General features: G+C 40.9%; 1 long non-coding RNA gene across 1 annotated transcript in view; it reads right to left on the bottom strand.

Moving 5' to 3' along the window:
• Nucleotides 1-977: 977 nt before the first annotated feature.
• Nucleotides 978-20,009, bottom strand: part of LOC309852260 — a 172,698-nt gene continuing 153,666 nt past the window's right edge. The window contains exon 3 of the long non-coding RNA XR_014305141.1: nucleotides 978-1,037. This is a non-coding gene — a long non-coding RNA (uncharacterized lncRNA). The remainder of the gene's footprint in view (nucleotides 1,038-20,009) is intronic.

Consider the following 20,009-nt stretch of genomic DNA (forward strand, 5'->3'; position numbering starts at 1 on the left):
GTTAGACCTAAAACCGTCCAATTACAACACTGTGAGCTTCAGTTTGGGGGAAGAATTAGAGAATTAGAACAAAGAAGAACCATCTGTAAAATGGGGGAAATAATAATAGTACCTAACTCAAGAGATACTTAGGATAATTAAATAAGATCATCCCGGTAAAGTTTTAGCATAGTTCCTGCCCACAGAGTAGACCCTCAATAAAGTTCACTGTCATCATCATCATCCTCATCATCATCACCAACTGAAAAATCCCTGATTGCTAGTTTTTTGGAATACCAGCCAATGCAAAGAGAGACTCATGTATTCTACACCAGAAACCTGGTGATGATCACCAAACTGATAAATGAACATGAATTATCAATGGACTGCTTTTTCATCATGTGGAAATTGCCTTGAAATAAGCAGGAATGATCATAATCTCCAAAATATTTCTTGAACCTTCTAATGAAAGGCATTTTTTTTTTCTTGGTAAACATAATCCTGGTCACTTTGAGAAATTAAGGAAGTTGCTTTTGTTTTGTCCACACTGCCTTCATTTTTTTTTTTTTGTTTTGTTTTAACGTTAATACACACCCTCCTTCTTGAACAAACTCCAGCCAGACAGATATTTGCCATTCCATTATTGTTTTAAAGTGTTAGCCCCAGACACATAAGCATTGTTGGAATGCAATGGAAAAAAAAATGTTTTAAATCTCAAATGGGGTAATAAACTGCAGCCAGAAGCTAATTGTCCTGAAACCTGAGCTTTTATAACATATTACTACTGTAGTGGGACCACTCAGCACTCTTTCGGTGGGGTTGTTGTGTAATTGGTAGTAGATTACGTTGCAGACATATTAAAAAAAAAAAAAAAGATGTCAAATCAGACATTTCTGCTTATTACTGTAGACCTCAGCATAATTCTCAAAGCAATCAATGCATTTCATCCATTAAACTATTGATGGGGGTTATTAATTCATATAATGTTTAACTACTCACCGTGGACTTTCTCTCTGCCAACTTTCTTCCACCCAAGAAGTCCTGAAATGTTGCCGCTCCTGTCAAAAGAAATGAATCATTAATAAGAACCAGCCAGGCCAGAGGCGAGCTAGAAGCTGGGCCATGATATATATAGGCTTCTCATTCTTTTAATTCAGTGCTGAACAGCATGTGTAAAAGGAACAAATAGCCCAGTAGGGTTTTACCAAGAGTCTGAAAGAAACACAAAGGCTATATCCATCAGATCTATTTATTGAGTATTTAGGGATCTGAGAATACTTTTTATTTTTAGATAATACATTTTGTAGACACTTTAAGAGTCCACAGTAACAAGTACTTATAAGTAATACTCCAACTAAATTCTAACCCACAGGAGGCCAGGGCAATGATCACCCTCATCTTCCAAAGCCTTAACAAATCAGGCAAGACCAGGAAAGAGTAGGCCTATGTCCAAAGAAAACTTTGTGATAAGAATGTAAGAAATACCTCTATTCCAAGTCTTAATCTTTGTATTGTGTTACTTTCTGTTTTTTTTTTCTTTGCCACCCATCCCCCAACCTTTTTTTGAAGAATCTCTGCCTTCAGGGAACTCCACTACCAACGTGGGCTTACAAAATAAAGGAGCTGACTAGTAGAAGAGACTTGAAGGGATGCCTGGGTGGCTCAGTTGGTTCAGTGTCTGCCTCCAGTCCAGGTCATATTCCCAGGGTTCTGGGATCAAGCCCCACATCAGGCTCCCTGCAGAGAGCCTGCTTCTCCCTCTCCCTTTGCCTGCTGCTTCCCCTACTGTGTGCGCTCTCCCTCTCTAACTCGTAAAAAAAAATAAGTAAATAAAAGTAAGAGACTCATGTGATAACAAAAACTGTGAGCTCTGAAGTCAGATTTGAATATAAGGTCTGATTCAGTCGTCTCCGTATTGAAAAACAATGCTATTCCCCTGAGTTCCAATCTCTTCCTGTATAAAAAAAGGGTAATAGTACTGACCTCACAGAGCTTCGGTAAAGTATAAAAGGAATGGCTTATATCGACTGCTGACTAGATTCTTGGCCCTGAGATGATAATCATTGATGGGCAGGGGATGGTGACAGTGATGGGAGAGAAGAAAATACAGCCCACCTGGTCAGTGTGGACATTCACACTTAAGTCCCAAAGCAGATCTGAGGCCTAGATCAGTATCAATATCCTGAAAACTTCGACCCATCCTTATGCGTTTTGTTTTAGCCACCTGTTGGGCATTTGCTAGATTGATTTTTAAAAACCAGAAGAAGAGGAGAGTAGCCCTCATCTGAGTGGTAGCTGAAAAGCCGTGCCCATTTAGAGACCGCTGAGTGATGTCTGGGATCTGAATATCCTCATGTTGTTCTCAGGCTGCCTAAAGGATTCTCTCCAACAGGCAAAAACAACGCCTCCAATCCAGTTTTGAATAAAACTGATAGTAAAGAAAAATTATGTGGTAAGCAAATTATGGAACTGAACTTAATAATTTATTTTATTTTATTTATTTATTTGACAGAGATCACAGGCAGGCATAGAGGCGGCCAGAGAGAGAGGAAGGGAAGCAGACTCCCCTGAGCAGAGAGGCTGATGTGGGGCTCGATCCCAGGACCCTGGGATCATGACCTGAGCCGAAAGCAGAGGCTTTAACCCACTGAGCCACCCAGGCGCCCCTGAACTTAATAATTTTTATGTGTCTTTTCTTACCCTGAGAATAGGTCCTCACCCTATATTTACAACACGTTTTTCAGGCCTCTTATACTTGTAGCATGTTTGGGATTTTACAATCCATGTCTGAAATCTCCACTGACACTCACCAACATCTCGTGAGCTCCTTACGGTTACCACCGTCACAAATTTACAGCTTAAGCTCAAAGCGGACTGAACAAACTTGCCAGTTGTCACACCAGTGGTGTGTTGCAAAGACACAAGGACGTTGCCAAGCTATAGGCACCAAGTCCAGGGATATCTCAGTGGAGGTTCAGAAGTGTGTTTATTAGCCTATTGCTGAAGGCCACAGATCAACCCGAGTCGGCACCCTTTAATTAAGTCTCTCAGGGAGGTATCTTTTGGCTCTGAAAATGTTTCATATACAAAAGTCTCCTGTTTTTTGAGGATCTTCTGGCTCTAAAATATTTTTAAATAAACAAAACATGACTGGTTTCTTAACCATACTAATTTAATTTCAGGTGAATTTGTTTATCACAAAGACGACTTTGCAAGTATTCTAGACCTAACTACCATTCGTTCATACACCTAAAAATACTTTAAGTCAGTCTTTATCATGTGCTGGGCAGCTCTAGCTATAAAAGACAGACAGATAGAAAGATAGATAGATAGATGGATGGAGAGAGGGAGGAAGGAAAGAAGAAAGAGAAAAGAAAGGAAGGAAGGAAGGAAGAGAGAAAGAACAGACAAAAACCTCTGCTCTTCTGAAGCTCACACTCCAGGGAGAGATAAAATATAGAAAGTATGCTGTGATATTTGTCCAATGGTGTGAAGCTGATAGAAGAACAAGTGGGGAATGGGATTAGGGATTGCTGGGATACTCTTTGAAATAGAGTTGTTGGGAAGACTTCACTGATAAGATCATAGGTGATCAGAAACCTGAAAAAATAACCAAGCAGGGTGACCTGTTAGAAAAGTATTGCACTAATCCGGGTGAGAAATGACAGGGACTTGGAAAAAGACAGGGAGAAGTGTTGGAAACTGAATCTATTTGGAAGACAGAGTCAATAGGATTAACTAGCAGATTAGATGTGTGGAGTGAGAAGAACCCTAACTCTTGGTTAGGGTTCTAACCAGTAAGTGTCCACCAGCTGAGACAGGGAAGACAGAAGCAGAAAAGCATGGCTGGGAAAGAAAATCAGTTGTTCAGTGTTACACAAATTGGGTTTTAAGTGTCAGTTGGACCCCTAAGTAGAAGAGTCTTGTGCAAACAGAGAACTCCAGAGTTTAGAGAAGTCCTGGCTTGAGATAAAAACTTGAGAGTTGTCTTTGTATGGGATACACTAAAACCATGAAAGTGAGTGACTTCTAGGGAGTGCACAAGTAGAGATGAGGCTCAGGTACGAATCCTAGGATTGCCCTATGGTTAGAAGTTGGGGAGATCAGTGCAATCAGCAAGAGACTAAAATGAAGATTAAGAAGGCTGTGGCTCAAGCATGTAGGACATACTTTATCTCCTCAGGGAGAAAATATTTATCTTTTGTTCTTTTAGAGGTCAGGAGAAGAAGGTAAGATGGACTGCAGGTGGGGGCAACTTTAAGAGAGCAACAAATACAACTTGGGGCCAACTCTAAAACAACAGAAAATAGACCAAACTGAGAAACATGTGAAGTGTGACTAAGATGTGTGTACAGAGGAACCTCCGTACTGTTTTCCGCAACGGCTGCACCGATTTACACTCCCGCCAACAATGCACGAGGGTTCTTTTTCCTCCAAATCCTTGCCAACACTTATTATTTCTTGTCTTTTTGATTCCAGCCATTCTGACAGGTTTGAAGGGATATTTCATTGTGGTTTTGATTTGCATTTCCCTGATGATGAGTGATGTTAAGTATCTTTTCATGTGTCTGTCGACAATTTCTGTGTCTTCTTCGGGAAAAAAAAAAAAAAAACAAACAAAACAGTAAAAACAGAATTACCATTTGACCCAGTAGTTCTACTACTGAGTATTTATCCAAAGAAAACAAAAATACTAATTCAAAAAGATATATGTATCTTTATGGTTTGTTTTTCCTTTTATTTATTTATTTTTTTTTGGTAGCATTATTTACAATAGACAAGATAAGGGAGCAACCCAAGTGTCCATTAATAGATGAGTGAATAAAGATGTGATACACACACACACACACAAACACACACACACACAATGGGTTATTACTCAGCCATAAAAAGAATGAGATCTTGCCATTTGCAACAACATGAACGAACCTAGAGGGTAAAATGCTAAATGAAATAAATCGGGCAGAAAAAGGTAAGTATCATATGATTACATTCATATGCAGAATTTTTTTTAAGATTTTATCTTTTGAATTTTTATTTATTTATTTATTTACTTATTTATTTATTGGACATAGAGAGATTACAAGTAGGCAGAGAGGCAGGCAGAGAGAGAGAGAGGAAGCCTGTTAAGCAGAGAGCCCAATGTGGGGCTCGATCCCAGAACTCTGAGATCATGACCTGAACCGAAGGCAGAGGCTTAACCCACTGAGCCACCCAGGTGCCCCCATATGTAGAATTTAAAAAACAGAACAAAGAAACAAAGAGACAAAAAAAGACTCTTAAATACAGAGAACAAATTGGTGGTTGTCAGAAAGGAGGTAGGTGGGGGGATGTATGAAATGGGTGAAGGGGATCAGGAGTATGCTTACTGTGATGAACACTGAGTAATAGAATTTTGGGGTCATTATATTATAAATCTGAAGTTAATATAACACTGTATGTTTAATTATACTTCTGTAAAAATGTATAATTAAATCTTTTTTTAAAAAGATGCTTCTATTGATTTCCCTGTGGGGCTCTTAAAATGACTCAGAAAGCAAGCATATTTGCAAATTCAGAAAACATGGTAGATGATGTATAGAACCCTCATACTCCACTCCTTTTTTCAAATATATTTTATTTATTTATTTGAGAGAAAGAAAGGGAGAGACAGAGCATGAGCCTAGGGAAAGGTGCACATGGAGAAGATGACTCCCCACTGAGCAGGGAGCCGGACACTAGGCTGGATCCCAGGACCCTGAGATCATGACCTGAGCCAGGACCCTGAGATCATGACCTAAGCCAAAAGCAGATGCTTAGCCAACTTGAGCCACTCAGCTCCGCCGCCATACTCTACTCCGGATGGAGCATTTTGTTTTTCTCTACTGTGTCTTTAAAAACAGCGATATAATTCCACGTTCCCTTATCTATACCTCTCTTAAGAAATTTCTCATTTTACCACAAATTGCCTGATACCAAAATAAGAAATCCTTGAGTGCTTAGTACAAGTTGAAGTGAGATGTTCGGGTCCTGTTTACAGGACATGCCTGTATGAGACATGCCCTTAAAAAGGTACTGAATGTAAAAAACACCTGCTTAAATTCAAAGATTATCTCTGTATGGTAAGTTCATGTGCCTTCCCATAACATAAAAATTCAGTGGGAAAACAGTTTGGCAGTTTCTCAAAAACTACACAAAAAAGTACCATATGACCCAGCAACCCCATTCCTAGGTATATACACCAAAGAGTTGAAAACATGTTCTCAAACACATAGTTGTAAACAAATGTTCATAGCAGCACTATTCACAGTAACCAAAGGTGTCAACAATCCAGATACCCACCAATGGATGAATAAATAAACCAAATGTGGTATCTACATGCAACAGAATATTACCCAGACACAGAAAGCAACAGACTACTGATACATGTTACAACATGGATGCACTTCAAGAACATTATTCTAAGTGAAAGAAGCTGGGTTAAAAAAGGCCACAGAGCATATGAGTCCATTTATGTGGAATAACTAGAACAGGTTAATGCATAAAGACAGAAAGCAGACTGATGATAGCCAAGGACTAAGAAGTTACTGTTTAACAAGAAATGAAGAAATGTGTGTGTGGGGGGGGGTGGTTTGGTTTGGTTTTGGTGAGGGGTGCTGGGAAATGATAAAACTGTTTTGGAATTTGACTTGCGTGGTGGTCGTGCAATGTTGCCAGTGTGCACCATTTGCACACACCACTGTATTATACATTTTAAAATGGTTATGTGAACTTTATCTCAATTAGAAAATATGAGTGGACCCACTCTAGATCAGAATTAGGTGTATATAATATATGTTTTTTTCCTTACTTTGGGTTGCATAAGCTTCTTTCACTCTTCTTCCTTACACACCTTTCACAGAATTGCTCACTGGAACTAGAAATCCAACCGGAGTCTCACAAAAACACAACTTTCCCTAGCGCAAAGCTGAATCCTCATATGTGGATTCAATCTTGCACATGATTCCAGAACACATGGTAGAATGAAGCACTTTCAGCATACTTTAAAAGGCTCTGATTTCTTTTTTTTAATATTTTATTTATTTATTTGAGAGGGAATGAGAGAGAGAATGAGAGCGAGCATGAGAGGGGGGAGGGTCGGAGGGAGAAGCAGACTCCCTGCTGAGAGCGGAGTCTGAGGTGGGACTCCGTCCTGGGACTCCAGGATCATGACCTGAGCCAAAGGCAGTCGGTTAACCAACTGAGCCACCCAGGCACCCATAAAGGGCTCTGATTTCTTAATTTTGAAGTGATTTCACACATATCAAATAGTTTTAACACAGTGTAAAGGACTCTTGCACATTCCTTACTTAGATCCCTATGTGGAAACATTTTTGTGTAAAACAAAAAATGTAAAGCATGTTTTTTTTTTTAATATTTTTATTTTTATTTATTTGACAGACAGAGATCACAAGTAGGAAGACAGGAAGGCAGAGGGAGGGGAGGGAGAGAAGCAGGCTCCCTGCTGAGCAGAGAGCCCGATGCGGGGCTCGATCCCAGGACCCTGGGATCATGACCTGAGCCGAAGGCAGAGGCTTTAACCCACTGAGCCACCCAGGCGCCCCTGTAAAGCATGTTTTACTGATAAAACAAATTGGTAACATATGCTTATGTACATCCATTCAGGTGTACATAAACATACACTGTATATGCATGAAATATATTTGTTTCATGTATCTATATTCAATGTCTATGTGTTTCACAGACCCATATATGTATGCATGCATAAATGTGTATATTTATCTAGTCACATGTATGTCTGTGGATACATATATAACCAATGACATGTATATGTGTGTACATGGTACACACATCATATGCACAGGCACATGCATAGGTATATACACACATAATCTTTTTTTGAAAAGACATGTTTGCTTCATGACTCATATACACTGTTTTTCCTAAAACTGAGGACATTCTATTGTATTGCTACAGTACAATTATTAAAACCAGGATAATAATATTAACTGTACTAAAATCTAATCTATAGCTCTCTTCAATGTCCAGTACTTGTACTAACAATGTACTTTTTAGCAAAAGAAAAAAAAAACACAGAGCTGAAATCTATGGAATAAATTGGAATGAAATGGGTAACTAGAAGTTTCTGAGGACCCTCCCTTATACCTAGGTCACTGTATTTTTAATCACCAATATAATATATTATGCAGCGTGCCAGGGGCACATGAAGATTAGATTCAAGAATCAATTTCACTCAATTACCTAATCTCAAATATGGGTGCGTTTACACTGTGAAACTATTAGTCACTCTTTTAAGAATAGAGGTAGGGCCAAGCAAGAAAATCGTAAGGGTCTGAATATCTTTCAGCCTAAAAGTGTTCTCTGTTTACTTTTTCTTTGATCATGAAAATCCACAGGCAGCCATAAAAATTTTACTGGAGCTATAATTATTTGAAACTTTCAGGGTGTCTCTAAAGTACTTTATAACAACCTCAAGTATCATAACTTGATATTATTTCTACTTTTCTACTTATAATGAAAACAAAAGTTGTGAGTCCTATTCATCATTTCCACATGAAAAAACAATAGAAAAAATGGTGTGTTTATTCGCGTAGAAAATGCCCAGCTGGGGTTTATTAACCACATTTTAGTTACTCATCTTTATGACTCTCAAATAGAGATAAGATAAAATCACAAAGACCTCCCAGATGACAAGTTCACCAAGGCCACTGGATCTGAAGGAAGCTGGAGTAGTATGTGATTGTTTCCTGGGCCACAACAAATTATCTATGTTCAGGGTATCTGTTTCTGTAATTTTCAGTAAGTTAAAACATAGGACCAGTTTCATAGCACTGCCCAAGATCTAATTGTTGAGGATACCAGGCCTGCAGACTCATGTTTAACATCATCCCTATATATTTAATAATATACATGTAATGAGATCTAAGATATATAGATACATAGATACATGTATATGTAAGTGTGTGTGTGTGTGTGTGTGAGTGTGTGTGTGTATTCTAAATAATGCTTGCTCATTTCATCTATCTTTCATCTGTCTTTAAAAAGGCTGTTCTAGATCCATGGTGTGGGGAAGAGACTGTAACTATAATGGGAATTTTTAGGGGGATGGAACTGTTCAGAATCCTGATTGTGATGGTGTTAGGCAAATCCATGCATGTGTTAAAATTAATAGAACTGTACACCAAAAGGGGAAAAAGTGAAGGTTAACTTTACTGTATAGTGAAAAGAATTTTTTTTCAATTGTTCTTAAAAAAAAAAAAAAAGTCCATTCTAAGCAACTTTGATGTATCATATCCTGTTAAGACAGGAGCACAAAAGAATATAAGGCATGTTTGGCCATAAGAAACTCACAATCTAGTTGGGATCATTGACTTATAAAGAGATAAACCATACATCAGCATCAACAGTTCTCTAACATCCGTCTGAACTGAGTGCCATGAGATCATGAAGAGTCTGGCCAAGATTCCTGGATTTATCTGGGAAAGTTGCGCAGAAGAAGTGATATCTGAGCTGTGAATTTTTTTTTTAATTTTTATTTATTTATTTGACAGACAGAGATCAGAGGTAGGCAGAGAGGCAGGCAGAGAGAGAGGAGGAAGCAGGCTCCCTGCCGAGCAGAGAACCCGATGCGGAGCTCGATCCCAGGACCCTCGGATCACGACCTGAGCCGAAGGCAGAGGCTTTAACCCACTGAGCCACCCAGGCGCCCCTGAGCTGTGAAATCTTGATGGTCAAACAGGAATTTATCAGGAAAAAAAAGGTTGGCAAGGACATTTATATAGTTAAAACTAAAGAGATATCTATTTCTATGTAACAGATATGTATCTCTCTTTATGTGTGTGTGTGTAGATAGAAAAATACAGACATATACATATATACACATATACACACGTATGTATATACACATATGCACATAGAATACACACACACACACATAATATCTAAATGAGAGGTGATGGTGGCCAGTCATAAGGAGTTCATATGTACATTTAATATATTTATAACTTGCAGTTAAACTCTATTTTAGAGGGTGGAGAAGACCCAAAGGGCTCGGGGTACAGGAGAAGTCCAGGGCTCTCCAACTTCATGGATTCTCCTGGAAAGGCTTAAATAACGCCACAGTTCTTTCTAAAGTGCCTCTCGTGCCTCGGTTGCTGCGGTCTATCGTATGTTCTAATACAGTGGCCAGAGTTCGTTGTAACAGGAGTGTGCATCATACTCCACAGAAACCAACCTATAAACAGAGGACGTGCTAGTAATTGGCCGAGCACAAGAGACCAGGCCCATGCTAACTGGTGATAGATGAGTCATGGCATCTCTCAGCTTCTTTTTCTCTGCTATCAGCATTTTACCTCCTCCTCTGTACAGTGTCTGGTCATAGACGAAACACAAATGGAAAGCCATTAGATGCCGAGAGAAGCCATGAGTCAAGGAGACCTTCTGAGTCAAGCGCTGATTTCATCTCACCTGCCTCTTTCCTCACTCGTCTGCAGCTACACGGTACCAGGCCAGCCTCCCCCCTTCCTCAAAGACTTTGCACGTGCTGTTCCCATGGCCCGTGATGCTCCTCGCCCAGTACAGCTCATGCCCTCCTTTATATTAGGTCTTTATGATAATGTCACCTTTTCAAGGTGAAAAGGGGCACTTCTGGCCACCCCTATCTAAAACCCTCCCCTCCCCACATTTCAAAATCCCTTTCCCAGCTTCCTCATTTTCTCCTTGGTCCCACAGTATGGAACATACTATGGCTCTCCTCAACATCCATCTTTTTTTTTTTTTTTTTGCTTTCCTATTTTGTCTCCATCCTGCACTAGAACATAGCCCCCTGCGTGAACAATCTTGCCTATTTTGTTCACTGTTCCATCCTTAATGCTTAAGTCAGAGCCAGACCTTTGGGGGCACTTAAACAAGTAATTCTTCATCCCTAAATCACCCCAGGTCCATTTTCAGCCCTCTGTGCTCTGTGCCCTTGAAAGTAAAGTCCTATGAGCTGCATCCATCATGAGATGGCTTCTGGGTGCTTCCGCCAATGTAAGGCAATGTGAGGCACTGTGAAGGTAGTGGAGGGAAAGAGGAGAGAGGGGCTGTGGTAGTCCTTCCTGACCCATCACTGCTTTGGTCCTTAATTTCCAGCAGGAGCTGTCTCTCCTGCAACCAGAGAGCTCCTACTAGGACCCTGTTCCTCCAGTAAATGCTCTTTCCTAATTCCTTCCACTGTGGGGGGTGTAATGACTTTCTGATGCTCCTAATCTCTGGGCACTGCATCTTCTCTAGATTTTTACTTGTAACCCTGCCCGCATATAATTAAGATGACCCTTCATTAAAGTCTTTTCCTTAGTACCATCTGCAATGAACTCTCTTTTTCTGCTAGTACTCAGTACTTTCTGCCTGATAAAGAACTCAATAAACACTTGCTAAAAGACTGCTGAATGAGCGAAAATCCTCAGCATCCTTGAAAACTCAATGGATCAACTCTGGCACTGGAACTGCCACTGGAGGGACACCACAGCAGAGAAGGCTACAGGTCAGCAGTGGGGAGATGACTCTGGAATGTCCAGCCAAGCCTTGAACGTGTGTATGTATAATGCAAGAGCCACTGGCTGAGGAGTAAAGAAGTCAATCCATAAGCTACTTTTCTTCATCATGCCAATCATTCTGTCTGGTTATTTTGTGTGTCAGCCGAATATTTTCGTGCTGATAAAATATGGTCTTTGGGGGCGCCTGGGTGGCTCAGTGGGTTAAGCCACTGCCTTCGGCTTGGGTCATGATCCCAGGGTCCTGGGATCGAGCCCCGCAACAGGCTCTCTGCTCAGCGGGGAGCCTGCTTCCTTCTCTCTCTCTCTCTCTGACTGCCTCTCTGCCTGCTTGTGATCTCTCTCTGTCAAATAAATAAATAAAATCTTTAAAAAAAAATATGGTCTTTGAAGCAGATCATAATGTTCAAACAGTGGGGTAGCAGTGGGTGAGAGGTAGTGTAATAATTGTTGAATTCCAATTTACTCTTTGACCAAATTGCTTAACTTTTCTGAGCTTGCTCATCTACAAAATTAACAGAAACTTCATGGAGAAGTTAGAAGTATAAAGACAGGACTTATGTAAAGTGCTTGTCAGAGTATGTGCCATAGTAGTTGCTCAATAAAGGTTAATTTCTCCTCCTTTTCTTTTTGGTTTCATTTCACCTTTTTGTTCCCTCTCTCCTTATGGAACTGCCTCAAATCAAATGGGATCAGAGACATTTTATTCTGCTAAAACCTTTAAATTACCTGGTTTGGGAAAAAAAAATAAAAAACTGTGCAGTAACATTTCTTTCCGGTCAGGAAAAAAGAAGGAATTTATTACCTGGGGGACATTCAGGAATCCAAGCATGAGAGGTCACAAGAAAGAGGAGTCCATAAAGAGACTGAGGAGTCACCCTCCTGACACGAGGCCTCTATAAGGGTCTGCCCCATGCTGAATAAGCAACTCGCTATGCTCGATTGCTTGGCCAGTCGAGCAATATTCACAAGCATCAGATTTGCATGCCGCTGTACCAAAATTGAGCCCATGTTAAGATACTGAACAAGAGAAACTTGGCTACTCTTCTTTGCCATCGGGAAACACAGAGGGGCCTTCTTAGAAGATTACTGGTGAGAAATCCTTAGTTATAGCTCTAAAATTTACCACTTTACCAGTTTATGTGCATGTTAGGACACACAGGCATATTTTCACTCTAACATGTAACTTCCCCCTTGTCTTTTTTTGTTTATAAACCAGAGAGCATGCTATGAAGGTAGGAGAGCCTCAGAGGTTTTGCTTCTAAAAAAATCTGACACACGACAGGATGGAATAACAAAACTGAATACACTTTCACACAAAATGCTGTGTTTAAGTATGCCCACATCCTGGAGGCACACTTGTGGGTGACGGTGTACCCAATATCCACGGGTATGTGTGTTCTGTGTTGATTTGCTTGTGCTCCTAATTATAAATTATAAAACTGTGATGACTGCCCTTTCTGCCCCCAATGGTGCCTGTGAAAAAACTTGTGGCAAAGGGGGGCCAAAAACCCCGAGCAGGTTCTGAAGTTTACCCTTGACCGCACCCGCTCTGTAGAAGATGGAATCACGGACGCTGCCAATGTTGAGCCGTTTCTTCAAGAGAGGATCCCAGCAAATGGCAAACCTGGGAATCTCGGTGGAAGGGTTGTAACCACTGAAAGGAACAAGAGCAGGATCGCTGTAACTTCTGAGCTGCTTTTTTCCCCCAAAAGATCTTTGAAACCTCTCACCAAACACTATTTGAAGGAGAGTCCACGTGATTGGCTGTGCACAGCTGCTAACCGTAAGGAGAACCAGGACTGGTGTTACTTCCAGATTAACCAGGATGAGGAAGGCGAGGAGATGAGGATTCACACTCATTTATCAGGAATATTTTGTATGAGTTCTTGAACCAAAAACCAAACAAACAAACAAACTGCAGTGACTGCTGTACCTATGTGAGCTGCTGAGCGAAGCCGGGATGACTACAGCGATGAAATCAGCTCTGAACTTGAAGGCCAAGAGGACAGAAATGAAGTATTTCAACCCCTTTCAAAACAACACAACCAACCCAAAACACGACTAGAAATGAGAACATCCCAGATCAACCTTCCCTTGGGTCCTGCGGAAATGTTTGTGCAGCTAAGTCCATGTTGGTTCTGTCTTTAGTCACGGGCCATCATTGTCAAACACTCACACTGCAAGAGTCAGCACAATAGTACTGAAATACACACAGGCATCACATTCCAGGACCAAAAAATGGTACCATGAAAAAGAAGAAAATTAAGGTTTGCCTTTTTTTTTTTTTTTAATTCTAGTACAAAATTATATATCTGCACAAAAGCAGATTTATAAGTGCGGGGGACAAATCATATGGATTAACACATGCTCTGACATGCAGCATTGTTGGCAAATGAAAGAGGAGAGATGGAAATATTCCCTGATGTTGACAGACAGGTGCCAGCACTACTCTGAAAAAGTGCCAGCGTGTGCATGTGCGAGCACACACACACACACACACACACACAGGTGTTCCTTATGCCGTACCACTGTGTTCACTCTAAGATTTATATGGCCTGTTGTAGAATAAAAATTATCTACTCAGCACATTAAAAGTACAGATTCTTTAAGCAAAAGTTATATAAGATTGCCATTAAAACTATACTCATTATACAACAAACACTTGCTATTATGTGTTTTTTTTCTCTCTGACTGATATGATAATGTCTAAGGCACATCCCCATCCTAAAGCAGAGAGGGCAGAGTAAAAAATCAACAACCAAAGAATTTAATAGGTAATAACGCAAAGTAAAGTTCACAGAGTTAAGAGGACGGAGTAATCGCTTCCTGTAATGGAACGGGGAAGAACAGAATGTCCCATGGAAGAGTAAAATCTCATTAAGAATCTGGAAGTTAAGTAGAATTTTGTTGGGTGGAAGTGGAAGTTAGGTGAAGGAAATGCACAGCTGTTCAAAAAAAAAAAAAAATTAGTACATCATTAAAACTCTAAAGACCTGCATGGATTGTGACATACTGAGAAATATATTGCTTTAAAGGCTGGAACTGTGGGGTTCATAAGTGCAGCAGAGCTTAGCTTGACCTGACTTGCAGAAGGCCAGGACTTGGATGTGAAAAGCCTGGTATCTGCCATTGCTCTTAATTCTGATGCTCTGTGGCCTCCCTCAGTGGTGCAAGGACTCACCCCAGACTCCCAAGTGCCATCCACGTCTGTCCCAGACACATTTTCCCTTGACAGCCAGCCAATCACTTCAGTTAACAATGTCACCCCTTCTTTTTCCATAGCAGCATGAGTAATGCCCTGTGTTTAAATCAGGGTCCCTTTATTGGAATCTTCTTATGAGTAATCACATTCAGTGTAATTTTAAATATTGGGTCATTACTGAGAAGCCCATCTATATACACAGTTTCCCAAAAACTCCTTGTCATGAATCATCTCTATGCAAACATCCATGTTTGTTCATTTAGCAAAATTTCACGAAGTGTTCCTCTCTGCCTGGGTAGCAGATCCTGTCCCTGTCCTGTTCATGTCTTGGTGTATATTATTTCAATGCACAATATCAGCTTCCAATGACCAAATCCTACTTTTTTTTTTTCTTCCTTATGGGGCTTCTCTTGCACCTGGAGTATGTTTTGCCACCCTACTGGTAAGAGTGATTATCACAGAGAACTAATGCTATAAAATGGGGTCAAAACATGTTGTTGAACTCGGGGAACTGAATGCTTGTTGGTGCTTCTACGCCTGGAGATGAGACTGAACGTGTGACTGCAGGAGTTTCAACGACAGCAGCCTGACAGGAGCCTGGTAAGGGTTCTGATATTTAGGGAAGAGGTTCTGAGGTTCTCCTCGGTGGGCAACCAGTAGAAACATGGGGCAGGAATGAGGAATATATGAAATGTGTGCAAGAGAAGGAAGAAAACGTAGGTCAAGTGCAGCCTTGAGACCAAGTGAGCTGACTGTGGTTTACCCTGTGACCCCTCCCATTTGGAGTATTTTATTTAATTATTTAATAAACTGCATCTGGTCACCGCCTCAAAGCATCGATGTAAGACAGAATGAAACGGACAGGGCGTACCAGCGTCAGAAGTGGTGCGAGCAAGGGTCAGCCCGTACGACATTACGCCAGTGCCCACCAACATCTCACACTTTCCACTTCGGCACAACTGCCAGCACCTGCACTTCTCTGCCCAGAGGCTCCCCATTACTTTCTGGAGGGTGCTCCGCGGCTGGCATGGCAAATTGGAGTTGTCAGAGTATTTCAAAACAAAACCCTGGGAATACCCTCAATTAATAAAACTGACTGGAGTTTGTCTATCATTTCCCTAGTGACCTCATTCTTATAGGATGACTCTAAGTCACAGGCTCTACACTGATCCCTGGTTTCCCTCTGTGAGTTAATCTCCATTTATCCATAGTTGTAACTGGCTTGGTAACACACTCTTTCTTGGCTGCATTCCCTTCTTTGTCTATGTTCCTCAATCTTCTGTGGGTATTTTCTGTCATCTCCCAAATAAAATACTTTCACTCAAATCCCTGACTTAAGTTCGGCTTCTGGGATCCCCAGCTAAGGCAGTCTGGTACTTGTCATTTGGTCATAGTGTTGGCTGTTCCCCAGGAAATGGAGTAGAATTTGAGTTCAGATCAACAAGCCTCCCAGAAAATGTGGACAGGAAGATAGAAGGCTCATAGTTTCACTGGCCGGAATTCCCTCCTCTACTCTAGTTCAAGGCCACCTGTGAGGTGGGCTGCAGTGCCATGGCAGGTGATTTCTGGCTCTTCCTGGCATAACCTAGATCCTTATGAAAGATAATAAATGATGGAAAGTTGTCATGCTACTACCAAGAGAGAGCTTCACAGCTCATGTGACAGTGAGACAGAGACCGCAATCAATTTTCATTTCTTAGATTTTCTTCAGACATGGACTAATTCACTCTGTCGTCCTCAAAATCTCAGAGTAGTTCTATGGCATCTCTAACATGTAACCTCATTCTTATGGCATTTTAAATGTATCAGTTATAGAAATCAGATAGATGGAAAAAAAAGAAATCAGATCGATGGACTATATCAATAGACTCAGCTTACCTCATGTGCTTGGCATTAAGCCACACATTTCAGATCTTACTTCTTTTACTCAAGAGTAACTGCCAAGGATCTACACCTGACCCACATTGGACAAATCCAATTCTCTCTTCCATAAATTCTGTGTTGGGATTTACAAAATCTAGTTAATTCAAATGGGAAGCTTGCCTGAGAAGACTTATTTAATTATATCCAGAGTTAAGGAAAAAAAAAAAAGATAAATCCTAGGAAACAGAGAAGAAGAATAATTAAATCCCACCTGCAAGAGAAAGGGGAGAAGGTGCAACTAGAGATTTGGAGAAAGTAATCGGATTTCTAACAGCTTCTTAGTGTTTATTTCCCAGCTTTTATGTGGTCCTGCTGTCATTTTTTCTCTTGGATCTACAGATCCCACTGCACCTTAGAATAAGTTTCTCCCTTTGGCCTTGAGTTAACTTGAGGGATTTTTCAGTGATTTGAAACCAAAAGAACCCTGGTTAAAATAAGCACACTTGACTCTCCGTTCAGGGACAAGGGGGACTGTCACTTTCTTGGTTTTCAGTGTATCTAACTCAGTACTTGGCACACAATAGATCTTCATTAGGTGTTGGTCAGAAGAAAAGTGAATACAAAATATCAGTATTTTGGGCTGGGGGTGGGAGGTTGGGGTACCAGGTGGTGGGTATTATATAGGGCACGGATTGCATGGAGCACTGGGTGTGGTGCAAAAATAATGAATACTGTTGTGCTGAAAATAAATTTAAAAATTTAAAAAATATATCAGTATTTTGTACTGATACTTCCGCAGAAACAGTTCCTCAGAAACACCACGAAGCATGTATGCGTTTCACAAGAAAAGCCTTTCCACCCATGGAAAGCAGCTGACCAATGTTCATCCATACATAGGGCTGGAATGCTCGTGCTTTGGGTTTATTTTAATCAGTAATTGCCCACTCATTTAATCCATTTGAAAAACAGTCTTAACCACCCCTCAAATTATTGGTGTGTGTTTCTCCAGGATATGTAGTAAGGTATTAATTCACCTTGAAACATTTAGGCGTCTTTATCACTCTCAGATGTTCAAAGTGTCTGAGCAGAGGAGAGGGTGAAGGGAAATTTAGAATGGTTACACCAGAGAAATGAGGTCTCAATCTTTGGCAAATCCAACACTTCATCAAAACCAATAGGAAGACTGAAGTGTTGTGGGCTGTTGTTTCTTGAGATGTGCATTAAGGAAAGACTAAATTTAGCAAATACTAAAGTCCCTCTTGTAATGTTTTATGATTGTTATAGTATTTGGTAACTTCTGTTCCCCTCTGGCTGTGATGTGAGAGGCTCCCCTCCACCACGTCACCCCCATGACAGCAATCTCTAGTTGTAAAATGGTAAGACCGTCAGCCAGCAATAATTTGCAATCTAAACAGACTTGACGCTCCCTGACATTTATTGAAACCTCAGACCCCGTGCACTGGTTTCAGTTTTCCTCCCTTTGCTCTGTTTTTACAGACAGACAAGTGCTTAGACTTAGGTTTAATAATGAGGAGAAATTTCTTCTTGGCCTACTCTTGCTTGTGTTGGCTGCACTGGGGCTTGCAACAGACGGGTGGTTGGAGTTAATTACACTAAATGGTGAGAACATTATTTGACCCCACCGGTTCAGCCCCAGAGGCTGTTTGCCTCCTCACAGACAGAGGCAGATGGAATGCTTCATAGGCTGGGCAGAGGGCAGGAGCCACGTCAAGAGAGCTCTCTGCTTAAGACCAGACCTGGGGTTTCACCTCTTAACATAGCATGGAACTCCAGGCTCTTTGATAAGTATAAACCCGCGATGCTCCAAGGAACACAGAGGGACATCAGGGACTAGGAAAACCTATCTTACCTGGCACAATTGCTCTCAATGACAGCAGTCATCCTCACGATGGTACACCTCATTCTTTTATAGGAAAAATGGAGGACTTCACCACAAACTTGATTCTGACAAGCCAAAAGGAAAACTGCTGTCGTATATGTCATTGCAGGTGATCTGGTGAAATGTCACAATTACATTCAAGAGCCAGTGATAATGACATATTTAGCTCAGTACATAACACTTAATGCCTGTAAATGTTCTTGGCCTTGTAGTTTTTAATCATAATGGTACCAATGACGACCCATGCTCTTGTCCCAGGGATAATTTGTCACTCATTATTCTCAAGAAGAAAAATTAACGAGTACACCTAGGTATGGTGAAGGCTCATTGCTAGTTTGCTGAGCCACAGCACAGCTTCAGGTATATTGCAAGTGTAACAAGGCCAGAGAGACATTACATTGTTGACTTAATACTGACAAGAAGATCTTTGTTCCTAGATTCATGCTTTTCTGTCACATGTGAACTCCATGCAGATCATTCAGAAGCTCTTGGGAGTCTCTAAGTAGTAAGGGCTCACCTGATGTGTCTGGCACTACCGAGTCCATGAAACAGCACCACACCACACCATGCTTTTAAAAAACCTGCCAGAATCCCTGCTTCAAGCTGCAATGTCAATTTGTAGTCTGTGTCACAGTTTATGAAACCTACCACAGTAACAGAGGAGGGAAGAGATGAGTAGTGTCCGCAGAGATGACTCCTACTCTTATTTAACAGGAAGTGGTCCAAATAATTCTTGATCCTATACCATACATGTAGACAGGCTCCTTTTCTGCACGATGGTGGCTACCATCTTTCCCCTTTTGTCCGAGGCAAAAAAGATGAGTGGTAAGAGAATCAAGAGTATTCCGCAGCACGCCAAAGAGTTCGTCATAATGTATCAGTTGGGAAAGACTGGTCTACAGTTGGGTTTTAATTTAGGTAAGAGCCCTCTTTAGGTAAGTGTCCTGACTGCATCCCCTTGAAAGCAGAGTGATTCATGTTCGGTGATCACACTCCACCACCCTAGCCCCACTCAACTAGCATACACTGGATTGTCATTACATTATTGTACTACATGGAGTTGGTACAATTCATCTCCTCCCAAGTATAACCTCCTCAAAACACAGGGACCTTGTGAATCAGCAGCACCTTTCTCACAGAGGTGGCACACGACCACAGGTATGTCCACACCCGGAATAAGACAGGATACAGAAACTACACTGGTGCTCAACCTTGTCAAATAATTACCACGTTTCATAAAGGAGTTTGTTTTCCAAAATGTTTACATAAGACAAGTGTGCAGTGCTTATTTTCCCCAGTAAAGGATAATTAAGAGTGGTAGGGTGTGCAGTTAAAGTACAGAAACAGTGAGATTCAAGAGTTTAAACACTGTTGTACCACAACCAACTACATGCCCATCAGGAGTAAGTGTGGGCTAGAGACTTACACAAAAGAGCCGACATACTTTTTTAAACGAAGAGATGACATGTATTAGGAGGGACTACTGTCAGAGCTAAGATGGTGGTAGCTATATCACAGAGTCTGGGAC

The sequence above is a fragment of the Mustela nivalis genome (genome assembly GCF_964662115.1).
Source record: "Mustela nivalis genome assembly, chromosome: 17".
Taxonomy (NCBI): Eukaryota; Metazoa; Chordata; class Mammalia; order Carnivora; family Mustelidae; genus Mustela; species Mustela nivalis.